Consider the following 18,833-nt stretch of genomic DNA (forward strand, 5'->3'; position numbering starts at 1 on the left):
TTAAGAACTGTGTTAATAGTTCAATAAACACATTGAACTCATTACAAAGTCTGGACCTTCCTTTGTCAAAACATACATCAAGGAAGCAGCTTATGCTACACGAAGGAGCATAACACATGAGTGCCTGTTCAATCTATTTAGTTCAACTCGGCAAGATCCGTGACAACCAGCAACCAAACCCAGGCACGATGATCGAGATTCCGGTTCCTAATCCACTCAGGTACCACGGCAATCTCAGTGCCAACTGGTGTGCATTCAAGCAACGATTTCAGCTTTACATCGAAGCATCCGACCTAACTGGCGTGGTCGATGCTGAGAAGATAGCTCTTCTACTCACCATTGCGGGTGACCATGCAACAGAGATCTTCCGCTCTTTTAAATACTCCAAAGGGCAGGACAGAATGCAATTCCAGACAGACCTGGACAAATTTGAAAGCTACTGCGAGGTAAATACAAAAGAAGTCGGTAAAACTGGCGCCAATACTCACCACGAGGCAGAGGTAGGGTTGCAACAGAAGCAAACGGCAATTTTGATTGGCAGCCATCTTGCGCGTATCCAGCTGGCCCAGACTGCACATGTGCAGTTCACGGGAAGACGCGAACCAGCAAGACAGTGTTTTGCGCATGCGCGAGAAGCCGTGCATGCGCAGTTGCGAAAAGAGGGCACAGTAAAGGAAAAGCAAATTTGCGCCTGCGCAATCCATTCCTACGCTTTACGTCACGAGCATCATGACGTCAGAGGCCCTGGACCACGCCTACTTAAAGGGGAAATGTCCGAAAATTAAAAAGAAGCGTTTTAAAGCTGCAAAACACCATTCTTTCACCTCGAAAGACAGAACAATGCCTGAACTTCTAGAACATAAGAACTAGGAACAGGAGTAGGCCATCTGGCCCCTCGAGCCTGCTCCGCCATTTAATGAGATCATGTCTGATCTTTGTGGACTCAACCCACTCTCCGGCCCGTACACCATATCCCCGAATCCCTTTATTCTTTAGAAAGGTATCTATCTTTTTCTTAAAAACGTTTAAAGAAGGAGCCTCAACTGCTTCACTGGGCAAGGAATTCCAGAGATTCACAACCCTTTGGGTGAAGAAGTTCCTCCTAAACTCGGTCCTAAATCTACTTCCCCTTATTTTGAGGCTATGCCCCCTAGTTCTGCTTTCCCCGACCAGTGGAAACAACCTGCCCGCATCTATCCTATCTATTCCCTTCATAATTTTATATGTTTCAATAAGATCCCCCCCCCCCCCCCCCCCCCCCCCCCCCCCCCCGCATCCTTCTAAACTCCAATGAGTACAGTCCCAGTCTACTCAACCTCTCGTCATAATCTAATTCCCTCAACTCTGGGATCAACCTAGTGAATCTCCTCTGCACTCCCTCCAGTGCCAATATGTCCTTTCTCAGGTAAGGAGACCAAAACTGAACACACTACTCCAGATGTGGCCTCACCAACACCTTATACAATTGCAGCATAAATCTACTAGTAGTTGAAATCAACCTCCGCAGAATCCTGCAACAAGCAGTTAGCACCGCCCAAAGAGTTGATTTTGGTCCTTGAAGACTACTACTCAGACGATGATTTCTTCCTTGGACACAGAGTGCGCAATGACAATACCGAAACACAAGAAGATAATTGGTTTATCGAAGAATACTACTCTGAATCGGCTGAGTTATTCGGATATGATGATCATACAAGCATCAGCGCCACAGTTGAAAAGCTCAAAACGACTCTACTCATGGTAGATGAATCCAATACCATGATGCCATGGCAGATCGTTGATACATTGGATGACAGCAACCTGTCAATTATCCACGAAGAAGACCAAGCCCACAGAGAGCGGCCTGATGCCACACGAAAAGTGGTCCACACACCACGAAGAGTCCCCGACTCCACACCGAGAGTGGTCCACGCACCACGAAGAGACCCCGACTCCACACACAGGGTGGTCCACGCGCCACAAGGAGTCCCAGACTCCACACAGAGCGATGAAAGATGCCACAGCGAGACCACTGCACGACTCAGTTGAGAGTGCACAGATCGACTCCATACAGGGAACGATGCCAGACGCCATAGAGAGAGCGATACAAGCCTCCACAGCGAGCTCGTTGACAGACTCCACAATGGGAGCAACTCAAGACTCCAAAGCGCAGTCCATGCATGAACAAGACCATGAAGGTCTATCCACCTTATCTGAGCAACCAGCAGCAGACGATGCAAGTTTGCCACGCTCACGTGAACAACAGAAAGACTATGACAATCTACCCAGATTACTTGAGCCACCCGACAAAGACTCTGATGGTCTACCCAGCTCATCTAACCAACAAGACACTGCAGGTCTACCCACTGTATGTGAGACAAGTGACGAAGGCATCACAATTCCCATACAAGATGTGCAACATCACAGCGAGACTGACAGATCTCAGCTCATATGCACAGAGGCACTCGACAATCCAAGTGAAACTACTCGTGAGTCCAGTGCGACCACGTCAATTGAAACCTCATCCACTCGAGCCTCTCCACAAGAAAATGAAATCTTGAAAATGTTGACTCCAGACAAGGAGCATCAAGAAACCAAAGATGATTCAAGTGAACCTGAAATGACTCCGACAGAGGACCATCAAGAAATCAAAGATGATTCAGGTGAACCAGAACGGACTCCAGACGGGGAGCATCAACAAGCCAAAGATGATTCAAGTGAACCGGACATGACTCCAGATGTGGAGCACCGAGGAATCGAAGACGAAACGCTCAATGAAACAGCAGATGCCACAAAGGACACTGACACAAGTAACTTTATGAAGGACTCGAATTCTCCACTCGGAATGGTCATTGAACGCAACAAACACAACAAAACCTGCAAAAACAGCAACACAGACAACAATAAGAAGCATACCAAAGGCACCAACATCAACAACAAGCATGACAAAACCAACAACACTGCAACGACGACTGGTACGACAAGGTACAACTCTGCAAATGCAGGACACTGTGACAGCACAGCTCAAGACAATGGCAAGTGTGAAGACATGCCATGGCATGATAACGCATCTTACATATTCACGTTTGCTACACTACAAACAAGCAGACCAGCTTTCAAGGCAGCTGACATACGGCATCAATACTGCAAACACAGACAACAGTCCAGGTCAGAAATGAAAGATGACATCAAGAAGCGCTATCACAAGCATCGAAAAAAAAGAGTGCAAATCAGACAATAAAGCGATTTGACCATTTGAACACCTCCTGACGACTTCTTGGTTCCTTAAGCACAGGGACACTGACGGCGTTCACAAGGAAATGACAATATCAACATCGACACTTCAATAACAAAACAAGAAAGCCACTCGACCATATAAATTCATAACCATCACTGTCATCATGACTTGTACATGTCATCACTTATCTACCTATTTTGTTCAATTTTCTTTAACCAAGTACAGAAAATATGTAACACGAGAAAGGGGGGGATGTGGTAATATGCATCACTGTATATACACAAGGGGTTAATGTAAATACACTACAACTAAGTAACCACTAGATGGAGCACCAGAGATGTCATGACATGCAGACATACAGCCAATGGGTCATTACAACAGGACACAACCAATGGTAATCAGGACTCCCAGAGGTGGCATTACCACAAGGGGGCACTTCACAACCCATATAAAAGGACCAGGCACACATGCTCTGCTTCTTTCCACAGACCAACATTGAGAGAGTACATCAGGGCTGATCAGCGTCACACCCAGCTGAGAGCAGGCTGGTAAAGATAGAATGAGTTACTACAGTTAGATTAGCAGAGAGTTGAACTCATTTAAGAACTGTGTTAATAGTTCAATAAACAAGTTGAACTCATTTCATAGTCTGGAGCTTCCTTTGTCAAAGCTTACATCAAGGAAGCAGCTTATGCTACACGCAGTAGCATAACACAACACTACATAAACCCCCCAAAAAATGAACATGAGATACATGGGAGCAAGAGTAGACCACTTGGCCCGTTGATCCTGCCCTGCTCAGTTGTTAATGGCAGCCCTTGAAACACATTTGCTCCTTCTGGATATGCCTTCAGTACAGAGCATTTTCATACTGCATTTATAATGTCGTGTTGCTGGCGGAGATAAATATCAACATGTTTTACTGAGGGGATCAGATCCTGCATATACGACCATTTTATTCTGGCAACTGCTGGGCTGTGTTCATAGACTGCAGATCTGCGCCAACTTTTGCACTGTCGTGCTGTTTTGACATTGCTGACTTGCATCAACTCATCACCGCAGCCAGAAGAAGCAAGTTGCAAATGCAACATCAAGCAGTAGTTCATGCTTAGCATTTTGATGTGCAGTTGGCTTAATGTTGTGCTTTTGAGCATCTGTGCAACTGCGTTGAGCAATATGAAAGGGGCAAATTTAGAGCACCGCTAGACTTAAAGTGCAGAACCACTTCCAGTGGGAATGGCTCTGCAGTACAAACAAGCCAACAGATAGAATGCTTAATGGCCATATTTTCTTCAGTTTCTTAAAAGGCGCACAGCAACGGATGTCGGCCAGTCAGGTCCTTTAGCCTGTTGTACCATTCAGTTAGAGTTAGACCATACCTCAATGGGGGGGGGGGGAGAAAGAGTTCCAGATTTCTGCTATGCTTAGTGAGAAATATTCCACACCTCCTAACGAGCCTAGCTCTTAATTTTGAAAAAATATACCTCCTTGTTCTGAATTCCCTCACTGGAGGAAAAGACCATAAAGCACTGTTAATTTTTTAAAGAAGCAAATTGAAGTTGTACCTCTTTTTTGTTGTTGTTTGGTTTATCTAACCGTTGAAACATAATTTCCATCTTCCTCTGGTTGAAAGTTCCCTTCCTGTTTTTTTTAATGGTGCTGTTTCTAGACTTGTTGTCATTAGCACAATCTTGGACACACGCCTAAAGTACTGATAAGGTGTTAATTGGTGTCTGGGACTGTTATTAGGGAGGAATGGTGCAGTAAAGTGAAATTGTGTTTTCTGAAACCACATTAACTCTGTACATGTTAATAATGAATTTGAGCTAACTGCTGACATGTCAAAGTAATTAGTAGAAGACTGTTGATATGTTCCATTAGGGTTTCATAAAATACCTAAGATAGCAGGGGACCACTTCCGATGCCTTGCATTTAAGTTTCCAGGTACTGAGACAATCACTGTTTGTTTACCAGCATTCAGTCTCATTTCAGAGGAGTGCTTTGTTCCTTTAAAAAAAAAAGCACCTTCAATGCTTCATATTATTATTTTCCTGCCTAATCTCAGAGAGACAATTAAAAAAAATCTTAGTTGTAGTTTTCATTGTTATACATCTCAATTTAAAAAAAATATGCACACCCTGCACTTTCGTCTGCATTTTTGCTTTCCAATGCTCCCCTATCCATCCAAAATGCTTACTTCTCCACTGTTGTTAAATTCATGACAGCACTTCCACTGCCATCTCTGTAGCTCTGTCAGAACATTTGATGTGTTTTCTGACAATAACTGAACAGTATTAGTCTGTCAAGAACTGAAATGATTCATATAAATAATTGTTACTACAGATGCTATACTAGACGTGAGAGGTTTCATTTTTTAAAAAATAAACTTCTCTCGTCCCCCTATTTAGCGAGTCAAGAAAAAAATGGAAATTAGGATTGGGGGTCAAAAGTAAATTTTGAGTCTGATATAAAATCTTTGCCCCTTTTAAAAATGTTCTCTTTTCTCTTGTCAGTTCTTCATTGTCGCGATTTGCCTGTGTAGGGCTGGGATCAAAATACAGTAATTTTGTCAGCTTCTGTTAGTCACCATAAATGATTTAAATTTTAAATTTTCCTTTGTGAGAATGCAGAATGGAGTTTCTAAGAAGATGAAGCTTTGTTCCGAGCACCGTCAGAAGAGCTTGCTTATAATATTCATATTCTTATCAATTATGCTTTTGCAGTAACCCCTCGAGAATTACAATTCCATCTCTTCACCTTGTTAAAAATATATTTTGAAAAGTGTTTCATACCCTGGTAAGTGCGAGCAAATTGTAATAATTCAGTTCTTCCATTTACATTGTATACCCACAAACGCAGTGCTTTTCAATGCCATGGTATCTTGGCAAAGTGCTCTATTCTTGTATGCAACTCTTAATATACATTGTCTGAATCTCAGCTTAAATAGCTCACCTCAATTGTTAACTTGACTGTTCATTAAGGTACTGTAACAGATTTATCAGACAACTCGCAATCCGTAACCAGCCAGACAAAATACTGCATTTTGACAGTCGCTTCTGAGGTAACCCTTTATCAATTTTTGCTTTATGATAGTCAAGGCATAACTACAGCACATGAAAATTACATTTTAAAAACCACCGAGACAAACGCATGAGTGAAACGTGTGGAATTCTATTTTCAATGACAAGTTGAAAATAGCTTAAAAAGTTCTACTGGCCCTTTGTAAAAATTGGCATAAGTTGTGCTTCAGCAGACTGGTCAACTGCACGTCTTGTGCAAGGTGAGAACATGTGGTGCTTGCTGCTGCTTTCTTAATTCGTGGTCAGAGTTATAAATATGGCAAAGGTTAATGGGCTCCAACCGTGTCCAAAAGTAGAGTGAACTTTTAAAATGGAAAAACAATTTTTACCCTGCAGAGATTAGGTGGGCAGCGGGAATGTGGTGGCGTAGTGGTATTGTCACTGGACTAGTAAACCAGCGACCCAGAGTAATGCTCTGGGGATCCAGGTTCAAATCCCGCCACTGCAGATGGTGAAATTTGAATTCAATAAAAATCTGGATTTAAAGTCTAATGATGACCATTAAATCATTTTTGATTATTGTAAAAACCCATCTGGTACACTGATGTCCTTTAGGGAAGGACATTTGCCATCCTTACCTGGTCAAGCCTAAATGTGACTCCAGACCCACAGCAACGTGGTTAACTCTTAACTGCCCCCTCAAGGGCAATTAGGGATGGGCAATAAATGCTGGCCCAGCATGCGATGACCACGCCTCATGAATGAATTTTTAAAAAGCCACCTCTTCGTGTTTTATTTGCAACATTTTTATACATTCTGCACCTCACTTTGACTTGCTTTTTATAGCATATTCATGTTTGGATTTTTTGATTCCCATCCAGTGACAAGTCAGCAGTGGAGTTTCTGTAATTGACTTGGGAACGGGAATGGACAGACTGCCAAGGCTCCAAATGCAAATTGCTATCCAATGACTCCAGATGCAAGTGGGTGTGTAGGACCTCAGGAGTCGCTAAATTAGAGTTTAGTTATGATGCCACCTGTGGTTTAATAGCCTTTGGACTATGGCTGTCAAGATTCTGGCATGCAAAGCAGCTACTGGAGTGAATGCTGGTCGGTTACTGATATTCATGGAATTGCATCTACAAATTAAGCTGCACCTTGAGTGGAGAAAATTGTAGCTGGTGGGTTGGTGAAATGTCTGCTGCTGAACATTCATTTACTGAGAGAAATCAGTGTGTTCTATTTTAGTGATAAAAGGGTTTCAGCTTTGCTTTCCAACCTGCTGATTCTGAAAACCCATACAGTACCTGCGTGCTTTTTAAAACTAACAAGTAGATGGAAGCACTCGTGCTGCCTCCCTTGTTTGTTTCTGGCATTCAGCACCTTGTTGCAGGTTGTGCTGTTCTGTGCATTTTTTTAAAAAAATCATCGCCAGTCTCTTCACCTCGTCTCAAATCCACCTCCCTACTTGTTCCCCATATCCCTTTAACCTGTTTTTTAAAAATCAGAAATATATCTATCTCCTTCTTGAAACCAAGTAATGACTCGGATTCCACTGCACTATGGGGCAGCGTGTTCCACAAATTCACCACCCTCCTCGAGAAGTAGTTCCTCCTCATCTCAGTTCTAAATCTACAAAATGTCGGAACAGTGGCAAAAGTTTGCCCATGGTAATGTCATAAATAGCAAGGTTATCTTGAGCGTTGGTTGAAATATAGTGTTGACCAGGACACTGGGAGAACTCCCTTGCATTTCTTTAAATTGCATTTATTTTATATTGACAAAGCAGACAGGCTTCTGTTTAACATCTCATCCATAAGGGAGAGAACTGCACTGGAATCTCATGATGGATTTTGTGCTGAAGCCTCTGGAGTGGGACGTGAAGGCACACGTTCAGAAGCAAATGTACTACTAGCGGCCAGCGATAAAGAGTTCCCTTTGTTTTCTTGAATTATATTTACAGCAGGGAAGGCTTGCAACCAGAAGCCAACTGCATTGTAAATGGAGTAGATTTTCAGGATTGGGAGTTAACATGTTACAGAAATGACCATAGAATTAGCATCACTTTCATTCAATGGGTGCCTGTGATTATTAAGTCAGCACTGAAATCTAGACATTGTGGACAATGAGCAGGTTAACACTGTGCATGCTATTATCATAACATCTGGGGCCATTCCTTTACGTAAAAATGTTTGATAAACCCTTTTGGAGATGGAGAAGAACTGTACCTTTTATCTCTATAACAGCCAATGCAAGTAGTGCGAATGTATTGCAATGCAAATAACATCATTCATGACATCTGCAAATATCATATGGGATCACCAAATGCTTTTCCCTGAAGTTGATGTCTGGTTTACATCTTTAGTTGGAGTCGATTTTGGAATATGAATGACCATTAGCAGTGTCAGGAAAATTCAGAATGCGTCAGGTGAGAGGGGACAATGGAGTCACTCTTTCCTGTGCAGACAAACTGGAGTCGCCATTGTATCTGCTACGGGTAGGAATCTACATCCTAATCTTAAGGAAGCCTCCGAGGATGTCCAGTCCATTTTTATAAAGTTAATGTTTCCTTGCTCAAATTGACTTTGGCTTGTGCTATCCGCAAACCGCAATTTGAACGATGAAGACCAAAACATATGGTTAGAGATGTCTGTAGCAGACATGGATAAAAATTCTCACTTGGTGTGTAATTACTGCAAGAGCTGGGATTATTCCTTCTCGGATGTCTCATTCTTGGGACTGCATTCATTTAGAGCCATACTAAATCATTGCTTTGGGTTGCTAAATGTGTAGTACTTTGCGTAGATAGTGCAGCCCTCCTGTAGTTCAAGCTGTAAAGGAACTATGATCTAAGGCACCTGGAGGGAAATTGATGGCAAAGGTCTGGAAAATGAAATGAAGTAAAAAGCACCAGTGAATGGGCTTTTGGTCAAAGTTAGTTACTGTGACTAATTTATTTGAAAGGGCTTTCACTTTGACTTGTTTCCAAAAGAATGATAATATGTGTCTTGATGGTGCAATTTTTTTGTCCCCTCCTCCTTTGTAAAAATGACAGGTTCATTTTAAATTAAGAATTTCACAGACGTGTTTTCAGAGGTTATTCCCTTTTGAGATGTGTGTAACTGTGGTCTCAGAGGAGGTGTTTCGTGGATGCTTGATTCCACATTCGCATCACATCAATCAACCTATCACTGTGGAGCAGCTCAAGCATCCAATTTAAAATAATAAGCCGATGCTTTCTACATCACAAGAATGCATCAGATAAATGACTTTTTTTTTCCTTTCATGTTTTCTGCTCCATTTTTACCTTTGAGCAACCATATAAAGTCATCTGCAAAGCTAACAAAATGGAGATGTTTTAATCACAAAAAGAATCTGAAATTTAAAGTAATCGGCTTTCGATTTTAGTTTTGCCCCGTTCGATAAATCCTATTAGCGCTTGTAATTATTCGTCATTCACCTTTTACCTTTTGAGACCTGCATCTGAATGAAGCTCGGAGATCTCCTTTCTCTGATTGCACACATTCTCGATAAAGCAAGTTTAGAGCACTTCCTATCTTGTTGGAGTAAGTTGGCAACCCCATATTTTGGTGTCAGCTTTGCTCACAGAAGGCAGAACAATCAATGTAAATTGTATGACTCGGTGATTTATTTTCAGTGGACTTTGGAGTATATTGCTAGCATGTCGAAGAGAGGGTCTTATAAGACCCTTCAACATCAATACTCGGTAAGTAGCGTATGACTGGAGTCCCCAAGTTCTACTGTCCCCTTTTTACCTGACCAGCCTTTCACTCGTGCCAGCTGGAAGGCCAGTTAAAAAGGAGCCTGCTGTTTCTGGGCCATTGAAGCATATTCTTGAGGTATGAGAGCAGTTGGCTCTGATGCAATGCTGTAAGATTAGTGCTTGCCTTCTTTCTGTTGATATCATAACATGATGGTGGGCTTAATGCACATCATAGAATCATATAATTTACAGTGCTGAAGGAGGCAATTCGGCCCATCAAGTCTACACCGGCCCTTGGAAACAGCATCCTACCCAAGCCCACACTTCCACCCTATCCCTGTAACCCAACTTAACCTTTTTGGACACTAAGGGCAATTTAGCATGGCCAATCCACCTAACCCGCAAATCTGTGGACTGTGGGAGGACGGAGCACGCGGAGGAAACCCATGCAAATACAAGGAGAATATGCAGACTACGCACAGACAGTGACCCAATCCGGGAGTCGAACCTGGGACCCTGGAGCTGTGAAACGACTGTGCTAATCACTGTGCTACCATGCTGCCCCGCATATCTGCTTCAGTGACACATCAAAATAGTGATTGCCTTTTTTGTGTCACCTAACTTGTGCTACACTTGATCTGCTGGTGTTTGCCACTGTACAATGCAAATATGGGCACAGGTGTTCTATTCCATGCCCCTGAAGCCTTCTCGCATTGATGATCACAAAATAGACGTCCCCACCAAACCAGCAAAAAAGGGCGTGGCCCAGGGTGGCACGGTGGCGCAGTGGCTAGCACTGGTTCGATCCCGGCCAGGGGTCACTGCCTGCGAGGAGCTTGCACATTCCCCACGTGCCTGCATGGGTCTCACCCCCCACAACCTAAAAGATGCGCAGGGCAGGTGGATTGACCCTGAATTGGAAAAAATAATTGGGTACTCTAAATTTATTACAAAAAGACGTAACCCCGTCACAATAAAGCATTCGTGTGAACTTCTCTGAAAATGTTTTAAATGTAATGTGGTTACTGTTTTGAAATGTGAAACAACTTTTTTTTTGTGGGGGGGGCAGTGTTTTGATAACTCTTTTTCACATGACAGTTTCTGGTTGAACTGTCAGTTAATCTGGATGTTGTAATTCTCACTGAAAAGAATTATACACTTGCACGTTACTAATAGAAATATTTAATTTGAAAAATTACTTACCTAATATAGTGGAACATTGGAAGAGGTTTTGTAATTTTGTCAAGTACGAATGCATTCTGCATCTGCCATATTAAAAAACTGGCAGAATAATTATAGTGCTGAGATATTAAATTATAACTGTTAGAATTAAAGTTGAAGCGAGTAACTGCCATTTTGGTTTTGGTTCATTGTTAAACTGATCGATGACTAGAAATAGATAACATAATTCTTCACACTTGTTTAAATTTATTTTTTTAATACACGTTTTCTGTTGTGCCCTCAGTGGCAGCATTAACTTCAGTCCAGCCTGACGGGATCTATTGTGAATTCGAGTGATGCATTGGAATACACCATTCAGAAATGCACCATCTGCTGCAGGTCATTCTGTGTCTGGAAGTGCTTAATCTGATGATTACTATGACCTGAGGCCGCTTTATTATTGCAGGTGGTGCGGTAATTGAGGACATTTTGTGTGTTTTTGGAACCGTTTCGCGTCCATTGTTTTAAAGTAAGATTGGGCTTGGGCGAGTGGCGAGACTATAGGTATGGTCAAATAGGAGGGATTGTTGGAGGATTGTCATATTCCATCTCATTCACCAGCATTGAGAGCTAGTAATAATGGAATCCGTTTGGTACTAAGGGAAAAATAACCATGGGTGCCAAAAATATCTTGCTGGATTGTGAAATGGTTTTGAGCTTGCTGATGACTGCATAAATAAAGCTAAAATTGGCCACTGTGGGCTGTTTCTGTCGGATGCTTAGGAGACTGGCTGATGTATGCACATCAGGAAGAGGCGGAGACATAGCACAGATCAGAAAGAAAACCGTGCATTTTTATAGCACCAACTCTAAAGATATCCAAAACCACTTGCTGAGTCCATCAGGAAGTATTCGGGCACAAGAGGAGTGACAATCCTCAGTGGTGGAGGCAGTCCGATCAAAAGCTCCCTGTGCACAGGCCATGTCCGTGTCTTTTGCTCTGATCCGCTTGCTGCTGGTGCGCAGGCTGATTAACATCTGCAACCATTTTGAACTGGTCTCAGGTGCCTAGGTAAATCATGGCAAGAGCGATACCATGTCCTTTGGGAACTGGGCTGACCGATCCCTTGTCCACTTTGCCTTCAGGTCAGACTGCCTGAAAATGCTGTGGATATGACTTGGAGGGACCAGGGCATGCGTTAGGAACTGGACGAAGTGGGTAGCTATAGTGAAACAAAAACTACGCTTGCGGGTGCGACACTCCCTCTCCAATGCGGAAAAGAATCTGATCATCAGGTGAGAGGCACTCTCGGTGTTGCATGGGGTGCAGGTTTGGTCTATTCCTGCATTGTGGCGATTACCGAGCCATTTTTGCTTAATCTGGTGGTTGAAAATGGCCCAAGTCTGCAGAGCCAGGGGCTGGGATTCTCCGACCCCATGGTGGGTCGGAGAATTCCGGGGGGGTGCGAGATTCTCTGGCACCGATTCTCGGGCGTTCGCGGGTCGCCGCCGGGCCGGTCGGGGGCCGTTGAAAGTGCTCTCTCCCCGCCGATTCTCCGGGCCTCGACGGGCCGAATGCCGGCCGAGTCCCACCGGCATGGGTCACTCTAGTCCCGCCCGGTGGGACCTGGAGGTTCTGTCTGCGGGGGCCATCCTGGAGGGGGGGGGGGGATCTCCACGGTGGACTGGCCCGCGATCGAGGCCTACTGATCGGCGGGCGGGCTAGTTGCTCAGCGCTGGGCCCTGTAGGGCGGCGCCATCTTGCCCGGGCGCCAGTGCGGAGCCAGGAACCCACGCATATGCGCAAACACGTGCTAGCCGTAGCGCGCACGCGCAGACCAGCACCGGCTGGAGCAGCGGAGACCACTCCAGTGTCGACTTAGCCCCTAGGAAGGGGTGAATACCTGACAATCGAGAACCGTTGACGCCGGAATGGTACGTGCTGCTTTACACGCCAGCGTCAGATCTTGGCCGCGGGATTGGAGAATCCTGGCCATGATGTACAAAGCTCTAGATCAATGTGTTTCAAACTTTCTTCCAGGGACCCATTTTTACCAACTGGCCGACCTTCGCGAGCATGTCTGAACCGGGCAGAGCGAGCAGCAGCCGGCTTTTAACTATGCCGGCTGCGAGCAGCCTTTTTACCATATAAAAAAAAATGTGGCCGCACTGCGCATGCGTGCCCGCTCATCGGTGCGCATGCGCAAAACTATACGCATGCGCACCGATGAGCGGGCATGTACGCACAGTGTGGCCGCATTTTTTTTATATGGTAAAAAGGCCGCTCACAGCGGGCATAGTTAAAAGCCGGCTGTTGCGCGCACATTTGCACAATCGAGAGCGCCGCGACGGACGACTTCTCGGTCCTCCCGACACACGCCCGCGGCCCTCCTGACAATCGGCCACGGCCCACCTGCGGGTCGCGCCCCTGACTTTGAAGATTACTGCTCTAGATAAAGAGGGGAAAGACGTGCGCAACGTCACCCTAATCCACCTTTGTGTGTGGCTGCATCAAACTATGCAGAGACCCCCGCTATGCAATCTCAAAGTGTCACTACTTGCTGAGGTTCTATCTATCCCCAGTGTTGTGAAGGATTGATCTGGCCATGCTACCGCAGAACACTCCCCATACCACCTGTCCCTCGTGGAAAAGTTTATGGAGAGAAACCCCTTTGGCCACAAGTCCGTCAGGCAATGGACTGCAAGTAACGTCCTCCAGGCCCTGCAAGGAAAGGAGATGGTGGACCCTTTGGATAGTTCCCTGAACTCATCATCAGAACTTTCATACGAGCACCAGGGCATAGCTCGCCTGGTGGTAAGAAAAGCCCTCCTCATTAGATCCTTCTAACATTCCCGGAATCTCACCCCGTCCGCACATTGCCCTCAATGTGGCTGTGGCAAGGAAGAGACCGTTGACTACCTCCTTGTGGAATCTACAATGCAAAGAAGGTCTGGAGAGAGATGAGGTGATTTTTGTCTAGGTTCATCCTGAGGAGCTCCGTGACGCAGGACTATGCTCCACAGTCTATTCTGAGGGACACAAAGAGCAAACATCAACTGCTGTTGGAAGAAAATCAACTTGGTGAAACATGGTCTTTGGCCTGCTCAAAGCATGGATGTCTTCCAGTGCAAAGAGTTGTCCCCATCTGAGTGTTGCAGACTGGCACATTCCAAAGTTCAGGACCACGTGCCGCAGGATGCACTAAAGCTTGGGGCAGCTGCTGCAGAGGCGCAATGGGGAAAGGTCACTGTCTAAAACCTTTCAGCCAAAGTACACCGAGGGGAGGGAAATTGTCTAGAACCTCCTTGGGCTGTAAGGCGTACATTGAATGTGTGTGGTGAATATGACGTCTCATTTTATTGAAACACCTCAAAGTGCATCACGATTTGTGGCGATAACCTGAATATTATTACACTTTCAGTGATGCCCATTTTGAATTGCTTGTGATGTTCTTTCAGATAGTTTATGAATAAATTGCTTTTGGAAAAAAAATCTTGACATCTGGGAAATGCTTTTCGAAGCGTAGTCACTTTTGTAATGCAATAACTACAGCAGCCGCTTTATACACAGCAAGGCCCCCAGAACAGTGATGTTCTAACAACCAGGCAATTTATTCTGTGATGTTGATTGATGGATGTTGATTGGCTAGGACATGGGGAATAACTCCCCTGCTTTTCACCAAAATGGTGCTGTCAGATCTTTTATGTACACCTTAGACAGTAGGTGGCACCTACCTTCCTCAGTGCGCTCAAGTGTCAGCCGAGACTTTTGCGTGCAACAACCTGGCGTGGCTCTTCAACCACAGTCTTCTGAACTTTTTTCAGCCTTAGTTCGATTGATGGCACTAACCCGAGACAGAAAGTTGTGAGTTCAAGCCCCTCTCCCTATTCAACGCAATAATCTAGGCTGATGCATCAGTGCAATACTGAGTGAGGGCCTTGTCTCCCTTCGCAGATGGATGAAAACGATCCCAAGGCACTGCTTCAAAGGAGAGCAGAGTAGTTATCCCGTGTGTCCTGGCCAAATGTTCCCTTGATCAACATTCCAAAAAAATGATCAGATTACTGTTTGCAAGGGTTTGCGGGAATGCAAATTGGCTGCCGTGACCCTCCCATTATAAAGAACAATACAGCACAGGAACAGGTCCTAACTCGTGACAACACTCCAAAATATTTGATTAGCTAAAGTGGTTTGGGATACCCAGTGGATATGAAAGCTGTTTGGGTGGAAATCATCCAATGATTGATTAAAATACAGAATTCAAGAAGAGGCCCGATAACAAGCTACTCTAATCTACACTTCCCAGCACTTCGCCCATGGCCTTGAATGTTAGAGAATTACAAGGGTTCATGCAAGTACATTTGAAAGATTGTGAGGTTTTCTGCCTCAACTATCCTCCCAGGCAGTACATTCCATATTCCCACTACTCTGGGTAAAAACATTTTTCCTCAAATCCTCTCTGAACCTCCTGTCTTTCACCTTAAAATTATGCTCCCTTGTTATTGATCCTTCAATTGAGGGGAACAGCTGCTTTTTATCCACTCTGTCCACGCCCCTCGTAATCTTGTCCACCTCAATTAGGTCCCCCCTCAGCCTACTCTGGTCCAAAGAAAACAACCTGAGCTTATCCAGCCTCTCTTCATAACTAAAATGCTCCATCCCAGGCAACATTCACCTCTGCATCCTCTCCAGTGCAATCACAACCTTCCTATAGTGCAGTGACCAGAACTGAACACCGTACTCTAGCTGTGGCCTAACCAAAGTCCTGTACAGTTCCAACATAACCTCCCTGCTCTTATAATCTATGACATGATTACCCTATTAACCTTCGGCAATCTGTGGACAACCACCCCAAGATCCCTCTGATCCTCTGAGTTTCCTATTGTGCTGCCATTCATTGAGTACTCCCTTGTCCGTCTCCTATCATTAAGTCAATTTTGGATCCAACTTGACATGATATCCTGGATTTCATGTGGGACCTTGTCAAAGGCTTTGCTGAAATCCATATAAACTACATCAACTGCACTACTCTCATCTACACACCTGAACAACACCTCAAACAAATTCACGAAGACTTGTTAAGCATGACCTTCCCCTTGACAAATCCATACTGACTGTCCCTGATCAAACCGAGTGGAGATTGATTCCTTCAGATTTTTCTCCAATCGTTTTCCTACCACTGATGTGAGACTCACTGGTCTGTATTATTCTGTAATATGTTTGGAACAAATTAGCAAATGGTCCAATGATGAGCGGCTGAGTAAATTGGACCTATCTAGTATTTAGAAGACTGAGGGATGATCTCTCAAAAAAAGGTAAAATTCCAAAGGGCTTGACGGGGTAGACATGGAGAGGTTGATTTCCCTGCCTGGGGAATCTAGAACAGGACAACACAGCCTCTGCAGAAGGCATCAATAATTTAAAACTGAGGTAAGGGGATGTTTATTTTATTCAGAAGATTGTGAAGCATTGGAATTCTCTACCCGAGAGAGTTATAGGTGCTGCATTGTTGAGTATGTTCAAAGCTGGGGTAGATGGACTTTTGATCTCTGTGATTTAGGGCATAGGCAGGAAAGTAGAGTTGGGGAGAAGGTCTGCCATGATCAGATTAAATGGCGCAGTAGGCTTAGGGGGCCATTGGATCTACTTCTGTACTACTACTAATGTTCTTATGAAGTGAGTCACATAGAGGCTAGACAATGTAAGGAACATTGCTTCCTTCTCTACAGCCCATTGACAAACAAATTGAGTTACTTTATGTACATTTACTGATAGTTTTTTACGACCAGATATTTTAAAAAGAACACTAAAATAAAAGCATAATTACTACTGATGCCGGAAATCTGAAATAATAGCAGAAAATGCTAGGAAAGCTCAGTAGATCTGGCAGTATGTGCCGAATGAGAAACAGTTAACCTTTCCAAATGACTCCTCCTCAGAGCTGAAGAAGACTCATACGGACTCAAAACATTACCTCTATTTTCTCTCTCCATAGATGATTTGTACAACTTTGTAGAACTTTGTAAAAGATTGGTTTAGTTTCTGGTTCTAGATCAAATACACACTGTGCCATATAGTTCTATTTGGGATGTTTCTGGAGCAGCAGTAATGTATGAAATAGCTAAAACATGATTGCACCTTTTCAAGCATGAGTATAGTGGTGACGATGCACTGACAGGTGCAGATCTTTTTATGCATCTTTGTAACCACCTACAAATAAATACCGAACAAGCCTGTTGAAAATCAACAGTTTTATTAAACAAATTCTTAATTGTAAAAAAGACGCACCTTGTTCGGTGAATTGGACAATCTGAATTCCCCCTTGGTGTACCCGGACAGGCGCTGGAATGTGGCGACTCGGGAAGTTTCACAGTAACCTCATTACAGTGTCGATGTAAGCCTACTTGTGAGAAGGATAAAAATTATTATTAAAAGGGGGTGGGGCATGGTGGCAGAATGGTTAGAGTTTAGTACCACATCACGTGCTCCATTAGCCATTACGGAAACTCTCGATGACGTCACCGTAACCCTCCAAGAAGGTTAGCTGCTTCACATTGAGGATTGCAATCTTTGAGAAACTGTCCTGTTTTTCCTGCACCTGATTGCTGCAGGAGTAAGCAAATAGAAGGCAGAGTAATGGATAAAGAGTTATGATCTAAATGCCGCCTCCCCCCCCCCCCCATTGAATTAATTAAATGCTCTTGTCTATTTGGATCCTTTATGATCTGTACATTTCTGCAGCACTTTCAAAACAAAGTATGGTATATTTAAGTTTTGAAGTGCAGACAATTGAGCAGTGGGGTGAATATTTCTTTTGAGTATGTACAAACATAAGCTCTGACCCTATTTACACCCATCGGTTCTTTTGTTTGGATGAATTATGAGTTTTTGCATTCTCCCTGAATAATGCTTTTGAGTCACACAAAATCAATCCACAGTTAATTATTGCAGCTTGCTGCCATTAAGACCTGACGTGAATCTCTGTTCTCAATATTTGTCCACTGTTTCTTTGCCAATATTCTGTTCAGCTCGCCTCAGCGAGCAAGAGACTATTAATGCAGAATCAGTAAGAAAACCATTGATGGGGGTGGAGTACAGAGGGACACATAATTAAGAGTGTAATACATGAAGAGGACCTTCTGACCTACAGCTGAAAAACAGCATGTCCTGCTGTTCCCAATGTGCATTGTGTTTCAACTTCAAGTGTGACTGCAGAATTAATGTTCCATTTTGTTAAATTACTACCAATTAACGTGTAAAGATTTACACTAAAAGCATTTAAAGGAAAACTGGTATTGCTGTGGACTGTTGTAAAGGGCAAACTTGAGCAATTAGACTACCCTGTAAAAACAAGTGTGGTGAAGTTTTGAGGCTTTAATGTATCTTCATTAGTAAGCTGTTGCATGAAAGGTATGTACAACAGCATGAAAGTGTTTCAACAGATGTTTGACTGTAGTAAAGCACAGGTTAAGGAGTTTAATTTGCTGCCAGCAAGGTGTTAGTTGGCATGGTATGCAATACGTAAGATGAACTAACTACTAAAGAAGCCATAGAAAAATATATTGGAGCATTAATAAACCCCAGGGTTGCAGATTTGAGGTTTGAGGCCCAATTTCAAAATTTTAAGTTCAGAATCAAAATGACATTGCAGTATAATATTGTTGAGCCTTGCATTGTCAGAGTGATTGACTTTAAACTGAGCCTCCGCTG

The 18,833-nt window shown here is 43.7% G+C and overlaps 1 protein-coding gene and 1 long non-coding RNA gene across 7 annotated transcripts in view; one reads left to right on the top strand and one right to left on the bottom strand.

The window, feature by feature from the left end:
* Window positions 1-17,530, bottom strand: part of LOC140424844 (uncharacterized) — a 75,086-nt gene extending 57,556 nt beyond the window's left edge. Inside the window, exon 1 of the long non-coding RNA XR_011947708.1 lies at window positions 17,412-17,530. This is a non-coding gene — a long non-coding RNA (uncharacterized lncRNA). The remainder of the gene's footprint in view (window positions 1-17,411) is intronic.
* Window positions 1-18,833, top strand: part of pard3aa (par-3 family cell polarity regulator alpha, a) — a 1,126,646-nt gene that overhangs the window by 370,348 nt on the left and 737,465 nt on the right. The window lies entirely within an intron of this gene.

Source organism: Scyliorhinus torazame, chromosome 6, assembly GCF_047496885.1.
Source record: "Scyliorhinus torazame isolate Kashiwa2021f chromosome 6, sScyTor2.1, whole genome shotgun sequence".
NCBI lineage: Eukaryota > Metazoa > Chordata > Chondrichthyes > Carcharhiniformes > Scyliorhinidae > Scyliorhinus > Scyliorhinus torazame.